This window comes from Puntigrus tetrazona, chromosome 2 (assembly GCF_018831695.1).
Source record: "Puntigrus tetrazona isolate hp1 chromosome 2, ASM1883169v1, whole genome shotgun sequence".
NCBI lineage: Eukaryota > Metazoa > Chordata > Actinopteri > Cypriniformes > Cyprinidae > Puntigrus > Puntigrus tetrazona.
The window spans coordinates 7,495,143-7,522,076 of NC_056700.1; the positions used below are offsets into that span (position 1 = coordinate 7,495,143).

At 38.2% G+C, this 26,934-nt stretch overlaps 1 pseudogene; it reads right to left on the reverse strand.

The window, feature by feature from the left end:
• Nucleotides 1-10,970: 10,970 nt before the first annotated feature.
• Nucleotides 10,971-24,954, reverse strand: LOC122361526 (annotated as a pseudogene).
• Between the last annotated feature and the right edge of the window lie 1,980 nt (nt 24,955-26,934).

The following is a 26,934-nucleotide window of genomic DNA, read 5'->3' on the forward strand; positions in this document are numbered from 1 at the left end:
GAATGCGTGTGTAGCCTATGTGGATTAAACGTTGGGATGAGCATCAGGTGTGCTTGTAATCAGCTCAGGTACAGGGTGATGGAAAATTAAGTCCACAAGGGAAAGTTGCTATTCGGGTAATCAGGGCCTTATTTGTGACAGCTGGGTATATTGTCTACAAATTGTAATCTATTAATGATTTTAAATTGCATGACAAAATTTTTTACATAATCCAACGGATTAGTCATTTAAAAACACTACTTTTAGACTCATTTTATCTTGTTTTTTAGATACATTTTTAATGAGATAATACTGTAACATGTTGCTATAAAACAAAATGTTGTTGTTACCATATTAATCATCATATTACATCAAGGTTTCCCAAAATGGGTTTGTGAAGGAAATGCAGAGAGGTTTATAGCAGAGTCAATCAACATTTATAAAATGAATCAAAATAAAACACTTAAAATAAATTATCCATTTGTTTACCTTTATGTCACGTGATCACAGCCACTGTCAATTTGAAACTTCATTGTGAAAATAATAAATGTGGTCGAATGCTGTGTAGCCACCTGACTACTATTATTGATAAAAAGATATATATGTAAAATACTTTTATTTCATACTAAGTGTGACATATTGCTTGAGACTTACTGATATAACAATTTAACTTTATTTGGAGCACTGCTTATGCACAAAGCACATATTTTTATATTACGCTTAAAATGTGAAGTTTTAATGTCTCTTAATGGTTAGGCACTAGATGCACAAAAGCGGGATTTGAAGTACTTTGCTGATTATTCTGTTCAGTTGAGTGAGAAGGCCATTTGTGTTTTATTCTGCCACAACAGCCCCTAATTCACGCCCTCCAGGACCAAACTGGTCACCCCTGCCTTTCAATAACCACAGAGCAGAGGTAAACAATATTTTTGGTTGTTATAACTTTTTTAAATACAGTCAATTCTGATTTATAAGCGTTTGGAAAATTTGAGACATGGGTTAATGTCCTGAAAAGTCACTTTCTTCTTGTAATACCTAGAAGACGGCCATATCACTACAGTGTGCCAAGCTGGTATGCACTAAGGCTGCACAATCAATTCAGTGCAATTGCTATATGTATTTTTCATTGAAGCATGGTTCTACGATGAATAGTAAATCTCCGTCTGTAGGCCAGAGGGCGCTCTCATGCTGAAACTTCAAATATACCCCTCAGAGAAAAAGGTAATGAATGTTGCTCCAGGGCTGAGGCTACAGTAGAAACTGGTGCACTTGGAAACTAACAATGAAGCAATAACTCACTGACAAGCTACGCAAAACCACTTTCATAAATCGCAGACCAATTTAATCACGTGGTTATGAAATCAGTGAAATCATTTGTATCTGTACGATGCATCTGTACACCATTAAACCTTTACCCAGTTAGTATGAGTGCTTTATAATGTGCATTTGAAAAAGGAACATGCTTTTTTGATTTACCCCATTTAATGGCATATTTGTTTACTCATTTAGCATTGCATTATAAATATCATTAATTATAATGAAAATTATAACAAGAGCTCAGATAAAGACGTAGTGTTGTATTTATTAGTAGCAGTTAATTCTTCTGTTTTCGGGAACTACGTGCATAACCTTTCTTTTACGGGGGAAAATGTTTGAATTTCAGCATAAGAGCACACTCTGGCCTTCGGATGGAGATATGCTAATGATCACAGAACTGTGCTTCAATGAAAGATATGCATGATAATCGCTGCTTTTGCCTTATCGTGATTGCAATTTAATTTCATTTAATCTTGCAGATCTAGTATGCTCCTATGAAAAGTTAAAATAAGCACCGAGCCTAATTTTCAAAAACAAGCCAGATTGGAATCATTGGGTCAAGCAGTCTCCCCAAAGGAATTAATGGGCCTTGTGTCAAATGTCTCAGTAAAAGCTGTATTTCCCTGCCATGCTAGGCTAGACAGTGAATCCTAGGTCTCTATAGTGTTTACACATAGTGATAACACAGGTGTGGTTTGATTAGAGTTGTAGCTAAACTCAGCTGATCGCCAGGAGCTGGTACTGAACTCATCTGCTGTGGAAATTAATAATTTCAGAGTGTTAATCTGTAATGACACATACAAAGATTTCTCCATTCTTGTTGGAACAGTAATAACACATGTGCTCCATACTGACACAGTGTTCCTAGAAACCTCCCAATACTGCACATTTTGCATCTCTCACGCACCCATTTCAGGGCTCCGAGTCTCTAGCTGATTATCTGAATCAGTGTGTTGAATTAAGGAGACATAGGAAACATGCAGTGTTGGGGGCGTGGTTGGGAATCGCTGACTTAGAAGATGTAACCTTTAGTTTAACGCACCCATTTTTCATGTGAGCAAAGATATTGGAACAGATAAAATTAGCATAGATGAAAAGTGAACAAAAATTCTTTTGTTGCAAATCATTTGCTTTTAGTAACCGCATCAAGCCTGTGACCCACTGACATCACCAAACTTTTGCATTCTTCTTTTGAGATGCTTTTTCAGGCTTTTAGCGCAGCCTTTTTCACTTGTTGTTTGTTTTGGGCCAGTCTAAAACCTTCCACTTGTCTCTGATAAACTTCTTTGTTGTTTCACCAGTGTGTTTTTGGGTCATTAACTTGCTGCATGATGAAGGATCTCCCAATTAGTTTGGCTGCATCTTTCTTTAAATTGGCAGACATTGTGTTTCTGTAGACTTCTGAGTTCATTTTTCTGCTGCCATCATGTGTTACGTCATCAATGAAGATTAATGAGGCCATCCCAGAAGCTATGACATTACTTCCACTGTGTTTCACAGATGTTTGGGTTTATGAACAGATCCATTCTTTCTCCAAAATTTAGCCTTTCCATCACTTTGGTAAAGGTTAATTCTCGTCTCATCAGTTCATAAAATCTTGTCCCAGAATTTTTGAGGCTTATCTCTGTACCTTTTGGCAAATTTTAGCTTGCACTTCCTATTCTTCTTTCTACTCTTTGCATTTTTCAGATCATGAATTCAGTAAATTGTGATACCTTCACTCCTGCCCTCTGGAGGTTGTTGCTGATCTCACTTACAGTTGTTTTAGGGTCTTTTCTGACCACTCTCACAATGTTTCTGTCATCAACTGCAGTTGTTTTCCTTGGTCTACCTGTTCGATGTCTGTTACTTAGTACACCAGTGGCTTCTTTCTTCTTCAGGACAGTCCAAATAGTTAAAATGGCTATAGCCAATGTGTGTGCAATGGCTCTGATTGATTTTCCTCCTTCTCTCAGCTTCATAATTGGTTACACCTCTTAACTATAAATGCAGTTTGAACAGACAAAACCAAATCTATAGCACTGAGTGTAGACATTCAGTGCTAGTTTGATTACACACCTGGGCAACAAAATACACCAGTCAGTCACATGTTCCAAGTACTTTTGTTTACATGATAAATTGGTGGATTCAAACAAAGCGTGCTATATTCTATGTTGTGTGTCAGATCCAGATGTAAATACTTGGAAATAAAAGCTGGCATGTAAATCTCTTGTCTGATATTCATCTTTTGATGTCAAACCCATGTTTTCAGTCTACAGCAAAAATAAAGGAATTGGCTTCACTGTCCCAACACTTTTGGAGAGAGTGCATGTACTGTTGAGTGCAAAGCTGAATGTGAAGAACCTGAATCAAAATGCACTGTCAACATTTTAGCGATAATTGACCATTTCACCTACTACGTTCAAGCTTTTCCTAGCAAAGAAAAGAGAGCAATCACTGTTGCTAAAGTCTTTGTGGAAAAGTTCTTTTATTTACTATGAAATGACCTTTACCTGACTTTGAAAGCAGTTTAATAGCCCTACTTACCGTAAAATTACCAGAGTTACTACAAAAATGCTGTTCAAACAAGCAACAATGTTCTGACTTTTTACCAGTAAATGACCATTCACATATCAGCACCAAAATACCAGTAAATTTTTGTGAAGTCAGTCATCTGAAATGATCTTTTACAGCTGGCCATCAATTACCTGCACAAGAAGAAGCTCTTTAGTTTTCTTATCTGTCCAACTGACAAACATTTTTAAATCTAAGTAAAGTTCATTCAAGCATAATACCTGTAATTTACTGGTAATGTTACAGCTTCCTTACAGGTAAATTGCTAGAACCAATTTACTTTACCTGTGCACACGTGTGAATCTTTTACTGGTAATTTGCCAGTATGAACAGTGCAATTGCACACAGATCCACTCTAAATAAATTTGAGATTGCTTAAACAAGGTGGTCCCAGCTCAGTTGAAAACAAACTAGCTTTGATGTTTTGCTAATACCTCAGAATGAACCTGTGAATGAGCACGTCTTTGGCTATTCAAAATCAGCTGTGACAGTGAGCCAAGTAGAATCCCGGAAAATAAACAGTGAAACTTTGACCAATAAGGGAACGGTTTACTCATGCATTAATTTAATTAACAAACTTTGTCAGTTGAGAAACTTTGCCATGTGAAAGTAAACCAGACCAAGAATAAAAAGCAACATTGTAATAATTTGAATCCCTGTTTCAGAATAAAGCAATCAATCTAAAGTTGTAAAAGCACCCTAAGGTGACTAGACGTGCCACTTCTTGGGGACATGTTCTGCCAAGGAATTGCCTAAAATAATGATCAATGTACTGCGAGAGTGATTCAAAATCTCTTGAAAGTCATTCTTAGATGTCTTACAATGATCAATTTATGCTTCGCAGGCAGCCAAATCCTGGTAATTTTAGGCAATTTAAAAATCGTGCAAATAACGTGTCCCTAGTAAGTGGCAAGTCTGGTCACCTTAAAAGACTGTCTTAGTGTCTGAAAGAGGCTTAATAAAGTAGAAATGCTGGATCATCCACAACCAAAAACCTCAACAGAAGGCTTACCTATTAGCTTCTGAATCAGAATTGGAAAATCACCAAAGGTGATTATTAAAGGTTGAAGCTCCAGACCTTGAATTCAAGAGACAGAGTAGGCCCCTCATTAGAAAACTGGCTAATACAGACAAGTGCAAACTTCGAAAACATTGGAATTTTATGCCATACAAAGTTGTAGAACAGTCCCAAAACAGCCTGAGAACAGCAGGGGATGAATTAGGATCTTACATTGAGACCACCTGTTGCCCATTAGGCATAATGATGACTGTTGGGGCTTGATAAGAGGAAGTCCAAAGACCACCTGTAACCCGAGTCCAATCTGTGACGAAAAGACAAGAAAACTGTAAAAGGAAAGGAATTGACTTCCAATGTAAGATCGTTGATATTTCCTTGGACACTGAAGTTAGTAACAGTTGCTACTGCAGTCCAGACAGAGTGCGGAAACTGCAAACACAGATGTCTACCAGATGTGAGAAAGGATAGACTAGATGATATTTCCCAACTTGTCCCTGAGACTGGGGAGACAGTCGATCTCACCATGCTTCCTGATGAGGAAACAGAACAGATGTACCATGAACCAAAAAGGAAAATAAAGCCTGTGGTCAAGTTAAACTACAGCGATTTTGGCCAGGCCAAGAATCAAGAATTAACCACTGTGAACCAAGGGATGGTGATCCATACTGAAGATTTACCAGAGTGGAAGAGTTATCAATGTCAAACTTTATGGTGTCACCCATTGGGCAAGTGGTCTAGTTGTACTACTTCCATATGACCTTTCTCTCTCTTGCACTCATGAGGATTTAAGGTGCTGGGGAGTGTAACGATAGGTTCCTATTGATTGACTGTAAAAAGTATGGACCCACTCTGATACTAAAAGGAGAATTTGGTTAATTTTGGTTGGTTAAATGTCATCAAGAGTGAACAGATAAATCAGTAGAGGAGGAGTGCTGTCACAGAGAGAGACTGTCCAAATTTCCTCAGAACATACTTCTTAGTAAACTAAACTTTTTTTTAAGTGAATTGAATGTTTCGTTACAGTTTTGTATTTTTTTGGTTTTTAAGACTTTGAAAGAAAGGTTCATTATGGCTAACAGCAGATGAACTAGAGAAAAGGGAGAAAATTAGGGAGAATGATTTCAGACGAGAGTATTGCTGGAGGACAGACCAAAGTAGTGCTCTGATTCTCTCATAATTGAGAGTTCCTCTGGCATTTAGGGAGAGTATGACACCCAGAAAGTGCTCTGAATCCCAAAACGATTCAGACTTTTTCTGGCACTACTAGCAAAGGGGAAAGGGCTTCAGAAGCACTTACTGTCAGCCACAGGTCACTTGAGACCCACATCTGATCACTGGTTATAGACCTACTTATGGTCTACTAGGTCAGCGATTCTCAATTCCAGTTCTCGTGCCCCTCCTCTCTGCACATTTTGGATGTTCCTCAGACGTTTGTTCTTTTCGAACGTATGTGCTCTGTGAAGTGGATTTTCCGCCATGATTCCAGTTCAAAGCGAACATTCAATTCAAAGTGCATTGAAGTGTGCGAGATGTAATTTAAATCAGATTAATTTATTTACAGCACAAATTTGTGAATGAATGTTCCGAAGCGAAGGGATTTCCCTTGCTCAGGGAGTAGAGAGCAATGAACACTGTTTGGAGACCATGATGTTCGAAACAGTTTGTGCACGGAGCTCTCTTCTTAAGAGCTGACCTGAATCTGACCTGAAGAGAGATGAAAATATGCAGAATAAGCAGTGAGACGAGAGGACTGGGATTGAGAACAGCTGTATTAGGTGATATATTCTTATGATCATGGGTCCATTTGTCTTGTGTTGTGTATTCTAAGTCTTTGTGTAATTTATTACCATTGTTGCTTCCATGTTTAGCTGTCTGTGCTACCCCATAGCATGACTCATTAGTAATTATAGTAGTTAATTAGCTCCTCCCTCTCCTTTTTACCTCATCATCTTATGCACCCTTGCAAGACATTTATTCAAGTGTGCTCTTAAAATACTTTTTAAACAAAAAATAGGAAAGTATACTTTGTATATTTGTTATGTAAATCTCAGAAATATAAAAATACAGAAATATTTGGTATATTTGATAAGTATATTATTAATTTATTTGAGCTGTACTTGTCCTCTAAGAAGTTTTCATTCATTTTCATTCTGAACAGAATTTCAAAAGCAAGAAAAAGCGAAGAAGCTGAATCACAACAGATTCTTTCACATATAATCTAATATGATCATCAGACATAAAACAGTTTCAAAATCGTGTAACGATATGGAATAAGCTGCTGCCCCATAAAGAGATAACGTTATGAAGCGACAAGAATACTTTTGTATGGAAAGATAAAACAAAAATAACGCCATAGCTTCACTGTTAAGCTGCATGCAAATAGCATACAATCTTCTGTGCTGGCAACACAATGGATACGTTTTCTACATGTATTTACACTTTGATTGAAACAATGGAAAATGATGCATCTATGTGTTGTGACTGACACAGAACAGTGTACGCTATTTGCAGCAATACTCCCCAAAATGGCGCTACGGAGAAGCATTTGTTGAATGAAGTTTTCCTTCCATACAAAAAGTATTCTGGTCGCATCATGACGTTATGGCTGAACTACTGATGGCAGATGGACTATTCTGACAATGCCTTTCATACTTTTCTAGACCTTGACAGTATGTTTTGCTTGGCAGTCAATGGGACAGTGACAAGCCTCAAGTCAATGGGCCTCAAGCATGTCTCTATGCAGATGCTCTTGCTTTGGCTTCCTTGTGCATAAATGTTTGTTTTACTTCATTTAATAAACCATATCTGCGTGTGGGACCTTGCCTTTGTCTAATGCAGCATTACATGTTTTGATGGTTATAAATAATGATAGAAATAATTCTCTCATAAACACTTTAAGATGAACAGTAATAATGGTTTTCAAAGTGAGTGGACTTAATTTATGATGCAATTTAAACAATGATGCCTCCTCAAACCCATCATTTCTCAATGGTATAAAAAATACATAGGGCAACACAAACAAACCGAGAATGTTTAAAGCATTTTTAATGTAAATAAGACACCTAAGCCTACTAAACCAACTGCTTTGCTTTGACTGCATATGCTTCTATACGGATCCATTCTAATTAAAATCTCACATATTAGCTTCTTGGGCGAGCATCCATCATAAAACATAAGACTCATTTAATGCAATGAACTTCATCCTGATTAAAATAGTCATCCATAAAAACTTCACTAACGTGCCACTGGTTTCCCTTCCAAGATTTTGTATCATATGCTCATGTAGTGGTTGGATCTTTTGAGCAAAAAACCTTTTGACCTAAACATGCTTGCTAACTGCAACGTTGTTCAATAAAACAAGTTCAACAAATAGGCCAGGTTTATTTTAGATTTAGTCTAACTTATTGTCAGTTCTGACTGAAGTGTTCATATCCACTCTGCATCATTGGTTGAGCAAATATTATCAATAGTACAAAAAATATATAATTAACAGAGTTGGGGAGTAGTTAACTGTAGCAACACTACTACCTTATTTTCAGCTTGACTGTAAAACTACATATGCTTTGAATATGAAAATTGATTCGAATGGTCAAAATTGGTTTAAAGATCGAATATTACAATTGGTTTACTCAAGCACGTTATTTGACAAAAATAGAGAAAGCGAAGAATAAAAAACACAACCAAACAAACCACTAAAAACAATCCCAAAATATATGCTACTGTTTTAAAGAGATGAATAAGAGATTTCAGACAATACTGACTGTGCAGCTTATGATTATGAACAACGTTGTATGTGCAGAAAGCAACACGAGAATGCATGCATTAATGAACTTAATGCTGGTAAACTGAATGCAAAACGAATTGTTTGCTCAAATACCCACAACACACACACAAAGAGTAAGCAGCTCATCTTTCAATTTTCAGTCATATTTACGTTCAATATTACAGCATGTGCTTTTTTTAATCATTAGTCCATTTTTTCCCCACTTAATAGTTGTCATTAACTATTAAGTAAAATGATAAAAATGACATTTTATTAGGGATAAGTTTATTTAGCTGTTGTTGAGTACATGAAGAACTGTTCTCAGCATCTCACCAAGGATCAGAGAAATATCAGTCAAAGTACACAATTACCCGATGAAGCATTTCAAAGCTCTTTTAGTACTAATTTCATAAATGCGTAATATGTATACACTACACATTGCCATTGTCAGTCGGGTGAAATAACAATGGATATTAAATATTGTCCTTTCAAATAGATTCAAAATAGCTAATACAATGCAGCGAACTATTTTTGTCTATAGTTAAAGCAGCTTCCTTAACACCGCTCATGAACCCAGTTACTGAATGAGTAAAGATAATGTAATATATAAAATGACACCACTAAACATCCGTGACCGCGTGAAGTCACTTCTTTTAACTCTGTTAAACTGTTTTTGGATCGACTGAACAGTATTCGCTTTTCAAAAAAAATGTATAACACGTTGGATAACTACAGCTAAAACCGTCACAGATCCGAGACCTTAAGGGAGTGTGTTTGAGGGCTTTATGAAAGCAGTGGGTCGACCGATGAAGCAGCCACAACACACACAGAGCGATGCTTTGTACAAAACCAATTACTGAACTTTATTACATTGAGTTTTTTCCTGCAACATTTTTTATTCCAGTTTTCTTATTAACAAATAGAAAACAGACTGTGTATACAACAGATCGAACCTCTACAGCACTAATCATTCACAAGGTAAAAATGAACTTGCCAACATGTTCTGAACGTATGGCCGGGTCTCCCTTTAACATGCCGGTTGTAATCAAGCAGGCATGAAATGACGTCCTGTAGGAATTGTTTTACTTTGACTTGTGCTGCCTCACCCCACCAGAGGAGACCGCCAAATGCCTGGGGGTGCGTGGATAATACAGTAGATATAACTTTTGTACCATGAATAGATTCACACACAGCAGTCTCTCGTGTAATTTTCTCTATGTTGGTATATCAAGAAGAGTCCAGGATATAACGTTTTGAGAGAATTATGGACAATAGAGCTGAAGCTGTTTATACACTGTATCTATAATAGTATTTATATTTATTCATAATTATAAATTTATGTATATATATATATATATTCTATATATATATATTTCTGTATAAAAGAAGAGTTGGATTAAACAGAGCTGACTCTCCCTTTGGGGGAGTGGTTTATACTGTACAGGTGCCAATGGCGATTGGTCTCATTTCAATATCAGGTCTTCAGTTGTCACTGAGAAGCGGGGCGGCTTTTACGTTAGGATTGCTTTCAGTTGCCGGTAAGGTCCCCTCACGCTCTCATCAGAAGGTCGCACCTAACCCCTACCGAGTTCTGTACAGTGCCCATTTTATTAGTTAGCTGATTTACTTTCTTCTACAAAAGGCTTTTCTTAATTTAGTACCACTAACCCAAATGCATATGTCTCAGCAGTTGGAGATTTTTCTTTATCATTGAGATAGACAAAGAACATTACAGGCTTCTCCAAAAGTGAACCCGCTCATTGTAGCCCAATAAGACCAATTCTACGTATTGAAGGAAACAAAACAAAAAAAAGAAAAAGAAACGGTAAAATCATGTTACAAAGTCAAACCATCAGCAGCTTAGAGAACAGCGATTCTCTCGTATTAGTATCAGGAACATGTTAAAAATACATGTTCTTGTGCTAAAATAACCTATTATGAAGAAAATCAAAAATAAAACAGTACCAATTATGGAAAAGGTAGACCCATGGAAAAGGCCATTAAGACAAGAGATGATTAAAGAAAAACACAAATATTCTACATAAGAATAATAACAATATTGTCGTACTGGATTTTTTAAAATAATTACAAATGATAACCATGATTTATGCTTTTTCAAAAAAAAAAAAAAAAAAAAAAAAATGAAAGAGCAAAACAGAAAAGAAAGAAACAAGAAACAAGAAGAATTAGTGCTACCAGTAGCCTTCGACTGTAGTGTGGGTTGGCGTATGCTAAAGAGAAACTAGAATATAGTTTTTTTAAGATGGTGCTTCTTGAAAGAGAGTTGTCTATATTTCTTAAAGCAATCTCTTGGTGCCAGTCAATAACGGACTGCTGTGATTGGTTAACCAGCCACTGGATAGCCTGCCTTTCCCACCCCCAGATCTCTGTACAGGATGGGGATGGGGAACGGTGGCTCAGAAGGAACACTTGGTGCACTCCTGAAGAGTTGTACCAGAGGGCTGTGGTCCAGGAGTGGTTACGTTGCATAGTGATCAAAGCTCCCAGGTACTCCAAAGCGGCTCTGTAGCACAGCTGGTACTGGTCCTGCAGGAGAAAAAAAACCAGCGTGTGTCAGCGGGACAAACAATCACCTCCTTAGCTAATAACACAGAGTTGATGCCATCTCAACCTACTGCTAAAGCTGCTAGGACACCATGCATGAAACGTCCCTGAAGACACCACTGAAGCACGTTAGCGTGTTGGCAATCAAAACTTGTTGGATAAGTCTAAATCTAAGTCTAAACCAGCAGCTTTAAGCATATTTTTATACAATTTTGGACAGTAGCACAGTACCTCTGTCTGCACCATGGCAGGTCTTTGTGTGCGCAGGGTCTTAACGGTCTGGAACAGATCCACCACACCCTCATATCTCATCCTCTCAGGACAATACTTAGAGTGATGAAAACACCTGTTCTTCCCACTCCAGCACTGAAAAACAACAGCATCTGTCAACTTAACACCTGTTACACAAGGGTGAAGGATCTGCCTGACACGTAATAGCAGTCTTGGCGTAATTTAATAATGAAAATAAATCATATGATTATAAGTGTGCATTTATTATTAGATAAAAATATATTTTAAAATGATTCAATTCTAAAAATTTACAAATGATTATGAAGATGATCAGATGCTTTAAACATCTGAAACATAAAAATTGCAAAACAAAAATTGTGTAAAATTTTGTAAAGGTTTCTGAGATTATTAAATTAAAATAAGATCATTAAAAGTGCATTTATTATTACATAAAAATGTATTCTGAAATGATTAAATTAAGAAATTGATAAAGATAATGACTTAAATATAATTACAGATTATTAAAATAAAAATAAAATAAAAAAATTAGTATGCATTATATTAAAAATTAAGTTAATAAATAAAGTAATTAATAAAACAAATAGGTGTTAAAGTAAAATGGTTTATGAAATAAATAAATAAATACATTTGTGCAGTAGTTGTGAACTAAATGTACCCATCCACTTTTAATGTGCAAAATGTATATTCGGTAATTAGCAGTGTAATAAAGCGCTAATGTGTAGTCATATGGTCATTATTTGAAAATTAACATTCAATATATCTTCACGATGATCATTTGCTTAGCTGACTGTATATTATCCCTTATTTTCATATTTTGCTGCACGTATTTACATCAGACTTTAGATCACGATCAGCATACCTGCAGTGCACAGTGATTGGTCCATCTTGCCCAAACTGCTCCTTAGTTTTATGAACTTGGCCAATGAAATCAATGAACCCCTCGCCGGTTTTGGCACTCCTTGCTCTGGCCAATCAGTGAACTGGAACTGCCGAATGGTTCTAGATTGACCGTCCTAAAGAGAATCAAGAATAAGGGTTTATTAGACTGCAGCTTTTACTCTCACATCCGCACACAACAGCTGGATGCCATTCGCAGCAGGGAGCCTCTGTCCATATGCTCACTGTATGACCGTGTGTGTACACGATTTAGCTACAAGCTTATTCATAACCTTGGTACTATTTATAGCCGCCAGAAAGCTCTGAGGTCCAAAGGATGTGAGAGTGGTGTGAAACATACGCCGCCAGCAACAGATTGCTCACACACCCCAGCGGTGCCCTCAAGTACCATCCTGAGTGACATTCATATGAAAAAAAAACAAACACAAATAACCCTCCTCTGGCAGACTCCTGCAGGTGATGGGGTGCACGTACCCTGGCATCTGTGACTTTAAACTCTACTTGGGGATGTACTGGGGCATGTTGTATTCAGCCATGGGATCCACCACGAAGTACTGATAGCGGGCGAGCGCTCAGCTGGCCAGTACTGGTGACACTTCTCCTGCAGGATGTAAAAAAACAGATGATTAAATCTCAGGATTTAACACACCAGGATGCGAGTTAAAAAGAAGGAAGGAGCTTTTACCGTCCCATCTCTCTGAGTTTGGTCAGCATCACTACAATAGTGGAATTGTGCTCCCATAACATCCTCCAGAAATCCTCAGTGGTCTCTGCTAGAGGGCCCTGAGTGGCAATATAGGCCTTTTGCTGTCTGTGGACACACAAAAATGTCTTTTAAGACCTAGATGCAAAATAACAACGACCATAACAATGACTAGAAAAGAGCTGAGCCTAAACATACCAATATAGCATTAGCAATTTTGTAATATGCCTTTACAACCTGTATTAATTTATTAATGAAATAAAACTATTTTCTTTTACTTTTAATTTATTTAAAGTTTCGAATTTGAGCTTTTCAGAAATTTTAGCCAATAAACTTATTTCATTGCAGTTAGTTGCCAAAGAAGTTATAAGATAATTTTCCTTGATTTTTTAATTTCAGATTCGGTTTAATTATTTTCTTGCTGAATATTGCCCAATTGATAGCTGCAACTAACATCTATATATTACTAAGAATCTTTTTTTAAATAATTGTGATATAACATGTCAGACTACTTCAAGCATATTAAGTAAAGTAAATAAATAAATAAATAAAAAACATATCTCTGTGGAAAAAGGTCAATGTGCTTTAAACTCAAAACATCAGAAACCCCACCCCCGCCCAAACTTTTAAGCCAATCAGAAAGCGCTCTCTGCCTATCAATCATCAGGTTTGGAGATGCGTCTTTGGAGAACAGGGTTTTGTAAAGAGGGCGTTTTGTTTAAGGAAACGACAAATAATTTCGTGGCTGGAAGTTGTTAAGTAATCACTTAAAAATGACAATTCGATTGTGAATCGATCTGCTGTTCCACCATATATATATCTTGCATGGCCACCGGGTGGCAGCAGTGTACTTTGCTAAAGCAGCTCGGGCAATCAGTGTGCACATGGCACACACATCACTGTCTCATACAAACAGTGCCACGGGTTAGCAACTAATGAAGGTGCTGGAGGCGAGGCAATAACATGGAACTGGGAGATTAAAGTCTGCTCAGGGCCTTGTTCCGACAAATAAAGAGACGGCAGAGAAGAAGAGAGGAGAGATGGGGAGAGACGAGCCAGAATGAAGAGCAAAGAGGAAAGAAAGACCCCCTCCCTCACCCGACCACTCATTCCAGAAGACACAAACACACACATATACACACACACAAATATGTCGGTACGAAGAACACAAAGCAGACGTCAGGGACACGCTGCCTTTGACAAAGCCAAATTACCTCTATATTAATCATGCAGTTCTTCCTTGGAGGTTATTTTCCCCCAATCAAACAAAATGCAACACGAACACTAAAACGGTTATAAAAGGCAGACACAAAAACAGCTCTAATGACGTATTCGCTCGGCTGGCGAGGCTCTTTGTAAACTAGTAAGAAGGTCAAGCGTGTTTCTGTGCTTATCGCGTGTAGCGCTGTTTAAAAGCGGCTTAATTGCTGTTTTTTTGACAAGACAACACGTCTCAGAGAGAACCGACCCAAATGCTCGGCTAAGGTTTTCTGAAGGTTTTAGAAATAAGACCGGTATCAATTACGCACCGGCACAGGTGGAGCTCCTCCGGAGTAGCTCTCATTAAGTTTTAATTCAAACGAGAGGGGCCGATGTATCAAGCCCCTAGACATTTTCTTCACAGACTCTGTGACATTTCGTGCCCACGCTTCGTTTTACGGCAAACACGACTGGCCTTTTCTCTCTCGCTTTCCCTTCTCTGATTTTCTCAAGCGTTCACCCCATTGAGAGCGCCTCCTTTTGTAATTCAATAAACAGCTGTCAGACAGAGTAAGGCAACAAAATATGTGAAGGCTGAAAATGTGTAGACAGACTGCACTATGCTGCTCATTGTTTAGGGGAATATTGCAGTGAAGGAAAAAAAAATAAAAAAAGAGTTATGGATCATCTCATTTACCACGTATGAGAATGAGCCTTGGTGCCTGATGAAAACAGAACAGGAGGAACGAGTAGTAGGCAAGAAATCTACTGATCAAAACCACTGGATTTATTCTGAGACAGATTTAGAGGCATAAATTAGCAGTTGCTAAGTGAGCGAGAGGAGACAAACTGTTGAATGAAGTTATTTATGTTTTCTTCGCACACAAAAAGCATTCTGGCAGCTTTGTAAAAATAACGGTTGTTGGATGGAGATGGAGAATTGATATGAAGAGAAATGTAGAAATGATATGACCCTTGTTAATGCAAGTGATCTGAGAAAATTTATTTGTTACTGTATTATTGCCCTCTGTCTCTCTCTATATAAATGTATATATAAAACAATTACAAAAATGTGTTATTAAAATAAATGGTGTGAAAATCAATACATTTCGGGCCCTGGATTTATTTTTATACCAGCAAACAGAAACGAGCGAACTCTGATTCATGATTCATTGAATGCGTTGGAGAGAGCGATTCATAATGCAACTCAACTGCGTGTGCAGCCGGTTTTTTCCTTTTAGATCCACAACTGACAGAATCTTGAATGGCTCTAACAAATATGTTTATAGCAGCTGCTTGAAAAAATAAAATCTTCTAAACCTTGAGAATTAAAGCAAACACGCTCCCCCATGTTTTTGTAATGGTTTGGCACTGGCAGCTACCTGTATCCATCGATGCAGCTGGCATTGATGTAGTCAGACCCCTCCACTCCTCGGATTGGCTGCAGGCACACCCGTGTGGACTCGAAAGGCATGATATTGACGAGCGGTTCTTGAACTTGTTGCAGGGCAGGTTGGCGCTGATGAATCGCGAGGTGTGGGCTTTGGAGTTGGCGAGTCTCTGTGGAAACAGTGTTGGGTTCAGAGGGCTAGGCGTAAACAAGCTGGCAGAAACATAGAGGAAAACGATCTGAAACTGAATATTTTTTAAATGCAGGGGAGCCGTGTCCTATAGAGGAAAATGGCACTAAAAGCGTGTCTGTTGTGATTGTAAATTGAAGGTGAGCTCTGCAGCGGTACAGAGGGGTGCTGGCGTAATGGTCTGACTGGGAAAGCGAGGCGTGACTGGCAGGAAGGCAGAGAAAGCACAGATGGACATCGGCAGAGAGCGCATAGAGACCGTTGGCTCTACTACAAGCTCTGTCTGTATTGGGTACGGCCAGATGCTGTTTCTACTTCTAGAATCCGCTCTGAGTTCAGCATCCTAGTTATACCAGCGTTCACTCATATCCCAACAGCTCTATTAACAGATGAAACAGTAAAGCATTTTCAATGAAACTTCATTAGGTTTGAGGTCTAAGGGTTTGAGGCATTAGGGTTTGTTTACATGCACAAATTTTTGTCAGTGCATTATAAGTAAGATATAGTATTTTACACGTGATTAAAATGAAAACACTTTCATTACTTGAAATGAAAATAAAATAAAATGTTAACTAGGAAAAACACACACACACACACACACACACACACACACACACACACACATATATATATATATGTATATACATATAAAAAAAAATTATTCACACAAAAAACTAAAAATGACAAAGCTAGTGAAAATGTAAAACAAAAATGCATTGGTAATGATAATGTTACAAAAAAGCTACCTACTCATAAGGATAATTCAAAAGGATAGAGCTCATTTTTATTAAGTTACTGATAGTCTTTGTTAAAAGTACTATTCATTTTTAGTGGTAGGTCTAGTAATAAGGATAGACCTGTGCTAGAAATAATTCTAATAAGGAAAGCATGATTGAATGCACCTTTAATATGCCTCTGTAAATGAGCAAAATCAGTGAGGTGATGTGCAGTCACCTTAAACTCAGCTCCATTGCTGTGACGGTCTCTCCCGGAGGCGGCTGGGTGAGCTTCTGGATGTGGGCGTAAGGTTTCGGGCAGGGACTTCTGTGTTTCCACAGGTGGCAGCTTCCAGCAAGGCCTCGTGGATGAAGATGTACTGGTCCTCCGTCTGCACCATGTAGTTCCTCTGGGCTCTCATGCATGTGACGTGGCCATAAATGTCTACCGTCTTCTCGTGTTTCATTCGCTCCAGCATGGCGTCAATAACTATGAAGCAGCCCGTGCGCCCACTCCAGCACTGAGACAGACAAGCTTTGGTTACACTACAATCTTTTCAACCAGTTCCAGCAAGTAAACCTACAACTGTTCACTTTACAAGAGAGTTTTATAAGTGAAAAGGTCAGCAGTAAATGAAAGACTGGAGACCGGCGCTAACCTGCAGTGCACTACCATGGGTCCAGCATCAGGAGGGTTGCAGGCTTTGACCCTGCGCAGGAAGGCTAGGATGGGGGTGGGATATTCAGGCACTCCGTGGTCTGGCCAGGCCATGAACTGGAACTGCCTGACCTCACGCTTCTCGCTAGAGCCATTCTGTTTGAGCAAAGTGGGAGAAAAGAGGTTAAGTGGCTGAAAATGTGGAAACTTACTACATAAGAGGGCGAGGCAAGCAACTTTTTACCTTGTAAAGGGCAAAGGTGCGCACACTGTAAGTTGCCAACTCAACAGCGTCAAGCATGGTCACTTGGATCATTCCGTAAGTCTCTGTGCCACGAATGGGCCAATACTGGTCACACTTGACCTGTTTAAGAGGACAAGAATGAAACACCATTAAATAATGCACGAGTAAATGCCTAATGATTTAAGTACCATTGAAATGACAGACACTTGAATTTAAAATAAGTGTTTATTGTTATTTAAACTATATATACATACATAAACATATACATACACACATATACTACTTAAAATCTAAATATATTTTACAGCCTTTATGATATTTCAATTTTAATACCAAATCAGTATATTTGAATTCTATTTCACAATAGCACAATTTTACAGTATTTATATTTATCCTTGATGAACATCAGACTTTCTTCTATTAAAAAAAAAACCCTGTCACAAAGAAAAATACTGTATTTACATACTATAAACAAACTATATTTACACTGTATAACGTGAATGTTTTTAATATCACCAGCAAAATTTGTGTCAATATACTATATTCAACATATGAGCAAACCACCTGTGCCGAATAATTTACAAGGACAACGTTTATTTTTGAAGTAAGAATGACAAAGTAGAGATTTCTCTAAATTGTGTGTTTTGTTTAGCGTTCAATCATCTATTTAGGACAAAGACCAACTAAAAAAACGACACAGAGTTCATTTCTTCTTCAAGGTAGGTCCTGTCAGCAGTGAAACTAGGCCAGTTATTCTGTCTCTGTTGGAGGTTTTCATCACAGGGCTTGGGGACGCCCTTTACCTATGAAGTAATGCTTTATAGGTACACAGTCTTACCAAAACCCACTCATTTACCACGCTAGCTCTGCCAACACATGTCTCTTTCTCTATAAGCCTTTAGCTCCCATCTGACCTCCCATCCATCAACAAAAAACCTGAGTGCACGCATTCTCAGGGGAGGAATTACAGGTTATCTACTGTCAGATATGACATTTGAGCTGAACAGGAGACTAGTCGACAGACTGGCTCTCTCACCAACCCTGGGTACCACTGGCCTGTTGCTGCGCCCAGCACAACAGCGCACAGTGATCCGATACATAAACGCAGGAGTCTCTTTGGTGCCAAGCACAGACGGATGTTTTATAGCACGAAGAGAGTTGTGAACCATTGTGGTGTGTCATCCAACAAAAGGATGGCAATGGTATTTTGTCTTTTATTTTATTACTATATTTTGTGAGGTTGGATAGGAACTCATACTATTATGGAGGATACCTCAGGGTGAAGAAAGTGTTCTCTTTGTACATAGAGTTTTATGCACTCTGCACTTGCACTATCATTCAATGTGTTTTTTTTTTTACTCTTTCCCCACCAATTTTTGATGATTTACGCCTAAATTTGACAGCCTTGAGAATATTTTCCACATATTATATATCAAAATAAAGAACCCAGCCTCTGCTTTCTATCTTTGTGTGTTCATGTTTTATCATCACTTGAATGCAGGTACGTTTAGTCAAAAATAAAAAGTACTGCATTTTCAGGCAAAATACATTCATCTCAGATTCTTTCACCTGTAAATAATTATTTGAACAATTGAAATTGCATTCAGTAAACATTTTACATTTAAAATCCTTAACAATAACAAAAATAAAAAAATCACAAAAAAGAAAATGAAAAATACTATATTTACATACTATAAACAAACTATTTTTATTTATTTACTATATTTATTATTTATTATTATAGCATATAGTATAAGGACCAGTTCTCAATAGGTGTTAGTTGCTTATTAGCATGCATATTTGTAACATTTTGGGTGTTTATTAGTACTTATAAAAGCACATATTCTGAATGACCATATTCTACATTCCTAATCCTGCCCAATACCTATTTAACAACTACCTTACTAATTTGGACCATATATAAAGTGCATAATAAAGTGTAACCCCTCCCCGCCCATTAAAAAATATTCTAAATTGTATATAAAATATCACTCATTCAATAACATAGTATTTTCGTAGTATTAAATATTAAAATAAAAAATAACATCACATAAAAATAAAATAATAAATTAATAAAAAATAGGTGCAGGAACTACTCAGTGAAGGTTAGATCACATGAATTATTAGCTTTGAATTGATGTTTAATATGGTGTTTTGACTTTTCGATGACCCTAGTACTCACCCTGGACTTCTCTTCCAGTCTGGTCATCATGACTATGGTACTGGCTCTCTGCTCCCAAACCATCCTCCAGAAGTCGCTCAGAGTCTCAGGCAGAGGGCCCTGCGTGGCAATGTAGGCATTCTGCTTACGGTAACCATCAATGTAGTTAGAATTGATGTAGTCGCTGCCTGGAACACCTATAGAGAGAGACAACAATTCACTTGTGGCCCACTTATTTGTGCTAATTGCACGCTTCCCTTAAACATACACACATCTGTCACCATAATGAAATGTTAAAGGTCAACACATTTGTTTGACTTTTACCGTCCACGGGGGTGAGAACAACTCTCGAGTGGTCGTAAGCAATAACGTTGGCATAGCGGTTCTTTGGCTTGTTGACCTCCAAGTTGGAGTTCTCCCATGTGAACTGCTGGCCTGGATCAATGGACTGCAGGGGAAAGATGAGAAGACAAAGAGAAGGAGGGGAGAGAGAGAGAAAAATCTGTTCAGTCTTTTGAGGCACCTTGTTTGAAGCTTGATACCATAGAGTGCCGCAGGAGGTAAATTTGAACTAGCATCACTTCAGCAAGAGGGCTTTGTTTCTATAGCAACCCGACGTTTTGAACAGAGACCATAAGAACCAGAGCTGACTTTGCCACCAGGGTTGTTAGAACTGATGGACTGGCAAAGCTCAAGAGTGGTAATTTGGATCCCTTTGTGGGTATATTGCAGTTCTGTCCCTTACTAGTCATCATCTGCCCTGTAATAACAGCAAGTTCATCTACTGCATTATCACAGGCAACCAACAGATGGCTTAGTGCTCACTGACACCGTAATTCAAACATGATCACTGTAGGGGGCTCTGATAATAGTACCACTGACTCGGTATGTCCATACCTGAGCTCATCGGGGCATATGGCTTTGATGCTAAAGATTACGCTGAGAGAAGGGGCGTTCAGACGCTCGACCGGACTAATGGATTACTGGTGTCCATGTGGACTTCATGCCTGTGCTTGATTTTGTGCCTGCTGACAGGAGCGAGGAGGGAAGAGCAATGGCTGAGGAATAGCAGACCCAACAGGGAGAGTGTGGATTTATGGAGACAGACAGGAAGCTCTAAAGAGAGAGGACAGATGAACACATCTGGAAGAAAAGCTTGCATATATCACTGGCTGCATGCATGAAGTGACGACTCTGAATGGGTAACAGACGTTCCAGATGAGGCCTTTTTAACAGAGGTCAGTCTGCAATGTACAAATGCTTCAGGGGTCATGCCAAGTTACAGCTGTTAACATGTATTACTAAAAAAGAAAAAAAAACAAACAAAAAAAAAGAATGGGATCAATTATGGCTGACATGATAGACTATTGTTAATGTTGCAAACATTTAATAGTTATCATCTAACTGCAGTCGGATATCTATAAAAAATATGCATAAATAAATAACCTTTATCAAGAAATCTGTGGCTGGATGTTTTATTGGCACAATCATTTTAAAGCCTTTTAAGATGTTTACAATTTAAAATAAAGGGAAGAATTTTGTTATCTGCTCACACTTTGTTCCTCTAGTTTGTTTTTATATTCCAAATTCACAGCTATAACAGAACTCACAAAAGGAAGCAGAAAATGAACAACTTGCTTATAAAAAGGTTGAGACACAATTGGTATTAATAATAATGAAGTTGATGTTCCTTTGGATTGAATGAAGCACGGTGCTAGAAACGCCAAGAAGTCATGTGTTTAATACCCAGGGAGCACAAATACTGAAATGCCTGTAAGTCACTGTGGATGAAAGCATCAGTCAAATAAATAAAATGTAAATTTTCTGCAAGAAATGAAAGATGCACTCTGCATGGAGCTGGATACTGGATTCCTCATCCTGACTTCAGAGGATTACTCAAGGGGCTAGAGGTGGGGAGGCACTCTCTCCTTTTCCTTCTCAAGTCACAGGTCTCCTCGGCTCAAATGACACCGGGTCGTATCGTAGCATTGATCGCCTGCAATATGCAGCAGCTTGCTCGTCCAGTCAATAATGTCACGGGGTCTCTTGTTATTCAGCATTGATCTGCCAGTTCTGGACAAGGCACTGCTTGACTCAGTGTCCATCAACCTCCACACCTTTCACTTGATTTGGCATAACATCAGCCTCATCTTGGATCCTTTCAAACTTACGCCCTTGTTTTCGATGCCTCTGTAAACAGCCATGAAGAACTCTCTTCAAAACATAACTGTTTTTAAAATTTTTCACATATGAAGGTAATGCTCAAAAATAAACAGCAACTCAGTGCTCAATATAAATAAACTGCCACATTGAAGTATCTGACGTGCTAAGTGTTCCTCTGCCAGTTTATCGGCAAGCATCTTGGAGGAACATTTACTTTGCGTAAGCTTTTACGCATGAAGTACAGGTAATGTGCGAATAAGACAGCTGGAATGCTGACTGGCAGTGCTTGGCAAACAAGGGGAACAAATATGAGCTGTCACTACATGAGATGACAACTTGAGAGATGCGGGATAATGATAGCGGTGGGAGGTGAGTGCCGGCTCCTATAAAAGCTTTGGCTCTAGTGGGTTGACAAACATAAGCTCGTTACTGTTGAGAATCAGTGTCTGATGGGAGAGTTAGCTATTGCTATTGCCACCAGTCAAGTTGAGGAATGATCTACAGAGCACTTTAAATGCCAAGTAAAACATTTTTGGACACCCCTCAATTCAAATTCTAGTTCAGGATTATGCAGGGTAAAACTTTGAAAAACAACTGACTGCTGAGTTATATTAGTATGTATAACTGGGTGTCATATTGGTTTCTGTAAAGATCAATCTTGTGGTGTGGTCACAGTAACGTTGACTGATTACAAGACAAAAGAACAAGAAGCTGAGTAAATTCGGTGGAAATAAGCATACAGCACAATGAAACTGAGCAACGGATGCATCAAGCAGAGCACCGAGCCAATAAACGTGCTGGTGTCCCACTGCCTTGCTCATGCTGGCAGGACTAGGCTACTCCCATTGGCCCAAGAGGAACCATCTGTCCCCTTGAGAGGGGGCCTTCCTTGACAGGAGGACATGACATCACGACATGCCAAGAGCAGGTTGTGAGCACCGCCTGGCTACGGAGGGCTTGTGTGGTGAAAACGACAAGCGCATTGGAGGAGGAGGAGAGATTTGTCACATATGGTTGCTGAAACAGCTCGACCAGTCCCTCAAAGTGTCACTAAACGTCTGTGGAGAGGAATGAATAAAAGGAGGTCTATAAAAAGACAAAATCCTAGTCGTATTTTATGTATTTCCCCCCCCCACAGACACGTGTGTAATTACGGAAAAAGAGCTTTCCGATGGTTGGAGTGAAGTTTTAATTGCAGTTTTACTATAAATACAACTGTGGGAAAAAAGAGACCGAAGTGAGACAAGAAGAGCAGAGGAATAAATGGAAGAAAGAGAAATGTGTGTGCAAGTTGAGTTTGCTTGTAAACATCTCTCACATTAGTTAAGACAAATCTGTGAATACACCCTCACTAGAGCTGGGCGATATATTCTGCGATATATTTACGTGTATCTCTTGGTAAAGCCCGGTTCTTTGATTAGCGGTAACTCTCAATCAGTTAATGCACAGATCACTGACAAGCTACGCAATATTGTGTTCAGTATTGCAAATTAATACGCCGCCTGCAGTGAACGGAATATTGCGTAGTTTGTCAGTGATATACTGGCTCTGTGCATTAACTGCCGCTTATTTTGAAAACAGCTGATGGAGATAATCAAAGAACAGGCTTCACTGACAAAATGCCCATGAATATATCACAGAATATATCGCCCAGCCCTAACCCTCACTAAGTGTTTGTCTCAGCAAAACTGACTGGGCCAACAGCATCTGATGTTTTAATTAAATAATTCCACACCTTTAGGAGGACGACTGTCAGTAATGTTAAATAACGCTCTCAGAAAAAAGGTTTAAGAGGCTTTTCTCTCAACATCAGAAAAAAGAACTGACAAGGGCTTTGTGTGTATTGAAGATTTATAGAGAAAGAGATCATGGGAAAATTAACATCTGCCTGTCTGGAAGAGGTAAGTGTGAGCAGCTGTCATAACACCGGATGTGGGTGCTCTAAGTGTTAATGGCAGGAGAATCCATTAGAAAACAACAAAGTAAGAAAAGTATGCTAGAAAATGGTTTGAAAGACAGACAAGACACAACAATCAAACAAAAGAAACAAAAAAAACAAAACAAAAAATTGAGTTTCTGCAGAGAATGAACACTTAAAATAAAATCACTCTGGCAGCGACAAGCTTCTACAAACACTGCTAAAAAAATGAACAAAAATTGTACCTTTGGGGTACAACAGATTGTCAGTGGGGCAGTACTCTCAAAAACCTGTGTCATTTCTAGCTCTAAAAGGTGCATATTAGCACTTCAGCAGTTTTAAGGTACTACTACTATGTACCCTTAAGCAGTAATTACGATACAAATGTGTCCTTTTGGAGTGTACTGCCTGCACTAACAAGCAGTTGCAACCCCTAAAGGTACAAATTTGCACAATTTTTCTTTGCGGCGAAGTTACAAAATACCATTCATTTTCAATGAGAGTTGGTGGTTTCCGGAAACATGAGTGAAAAGCTCAACTCTATGCAAATGAGCAGTTATGCCGGCTACAAATTAGAGTGTAGATAGTGACCTTTCACTTGATACATCTAGATATTGTAGCTCAAAGATAACTTTTGCCTAGCAGAGGATAAAAACAGTGAACAGGGTGCCCAATCTTGTTTCCCTTTCTGCAGAGTTCAGGTCCAAGTCTGCTCTGTTTTCAAAGATCTTAATTAGCTGGCTCACACGTGTTTCATTAGAGTTGGATCTGAACTTAGCAGAAGGGTAGATCTCCAGAAACAGGATTTGGGAACTCCTAAACTGTGTAGGTAGCCAAGCTTGCTCCTAAAGGACCACATTCATGCACACTTCAGTTCCAACCCCTACTCCAACACAACTGCCTGTTATTTTCAAGTAACCCCAAACATCTCAATCGTGTCAGTGAAGCAACTTCTGGTCCTCCAGAAGCAGGATAAGCAACCCCTGTCCCAAAGAGAGCAGATACAGCAGCTGAATAAGTTTAGTTATTGCCTACCTCATACTCCTGGGAAAACCGGAGAGAATCGTTGGCCTTGAGTCGCTCAATGTGGTCTGCTAGCTCACAGACAGAAATGGGAGGATGTTCCCTCATTCCTAAAAAGAAAATAAGACAATGGAAAGTGGTGAGCACGTCACACCTGATGCATTGTAGCGTTACAACGAGGAGCAAGTCTGTCAGTTTTGAGTTTTATACGACATAAAGAGGTTCTTGCACCTTGATGTGGCATGATCCCTCTGCGAGATATGTGTTGACATATGTTGTGCCCGCTTACATCTATCAAGCTCTGAATTTCTTGTCTGGGGTCATCTTAGTACCAAAAACATTTTCCTGCTACTGCGGCGCGCTCTGAGCGTATCAAGGCTATACATGCTCAGCTGGATCTGAGAAATGTTCAGCCTGTGTGTTGTTTGATGAGGAAAGGAGGGTTTGTAATAGAGAGGATCTGTCATTAGGATTCCAGTGGTTGAGGATGAATGAGCAGGACTGAGATGCTTAATGGGACATGGTTGGGTATGATTCCCCATTATGAGTTCATTATGCCCACAGTGAGCACAGTAATGTCTGGACGAGCCCCCTGCCAGCTACTTCATGCAACCGTTACTGCTAGACAGTGGGCGGCAGGATCATGGGGCCACTCTCTTAATCAACCACACCGACATGATGCCAGAAAACTGGTCTTGTCTAGATAGCTGACGCATTTTACATTTCTTCTGTGGAATATGCGATACAACACATGTGAGCTATATTTGCGACTTTTCACACATTTTATCTGAAGCGAAAAAAGTCAGAAGAAAGATTTACAGCACAGGTAAGGATACTGTGCATTTAAATGCTCAAGAGTGCATGTTAAATTAAATTGTCAGTGAAAACTTTAAATCATGAATGAAGACATCCTGCCACCTTGTAGAGACCGTCATATGTACAGTGTATGTGAGCAACACTAGACAAGGACAAAAAAATATGAAAATTATGTCTATTAAACAATTTAACCATACTCTAATTGGGTATCACTGAATATTGTATCCTGAGCCATTATCAAATAAATATCTTTCTCATTTGACATGTTGTTTTAGTTTGTAGCAGAAAAGTAGTCCACATATTTCACATCTATCATCATATCTTATATAACATAAATAGCATTTGCTATTTGCATATAATTATCACTGTCTTCCAGAACACAAATATAACAAGTGAGACACATAGTAGTCTGTATATTTAGAGACTAATGGTGCAATAAGCTGCACCGTTGAGCACATTAAGTGTATACAGCACAGGCTACATCCATGTTAAACAGCAAGTTAATTAGGCAGTGAAGAGCTACAACCCAGCATGCAAAGCAGGGAAAGGCAGATTACAAGATGTCTGGAATTGAAATGAACGTCCAAGGTCATTCAAGTGAAAATGCAAACAGATATGTATGGATAAGGGTCTTATAAGTAACAGACTTACTGATACATTCAAGACAACAACAGCAAATAAAGCTAGAATAATACATTTGTGTGCTGTACACAACACACTCTTAAAGACATTAAGTCATAAAAAAAAAGAAATAAAAAGAAATGCATTCCTACCTGGATTTGGGTGTTTATATATTACAGAAGAATTCAGTTTTTTTATTTTTTCACCTATATATATATATATATATATATATATATATATATATATATATATATATATATATAACAAATTTTTATCTCAGCCTTTTCTTGACCTTTTAGAAGACTATTTTCATAACCACTGCATATTCTAATTAAATCATATCTTCACATATGCTGTATTCGTACAGTATCTGACATTATCTTTTTTTAATACAATAATTTTTTTAAATCATCATTTGTATTCAAATACAAATAACGTTGCACAATTGCTGGTTGTAATTAAAAATGAAACTGCAACTGAGGGAGAGTCATAAATGATTAATTATTTTCACGCAATTAACATTACACTTTCTCATGTTTAGTTAACCCTTTTTTTAAATTCAGCTTTTAAGTTCAGCAGTTATTAACATTTTAATGTTGGATTCATCTTTTAATCTTGAATTAAGACATTAAGACAAAAAATAAAAAAAGAGCAAAAATAAAGGAAGGTGTAAAGAGTGTATATTCCTGCCTCAGATATAGGTTTGGGTGTTTATGCATTACAGGAGAATTCTGTCATTTTTCCTTTCATTGAAATGTCTTATAGTTAACCCCTTTTTAGAATTAAT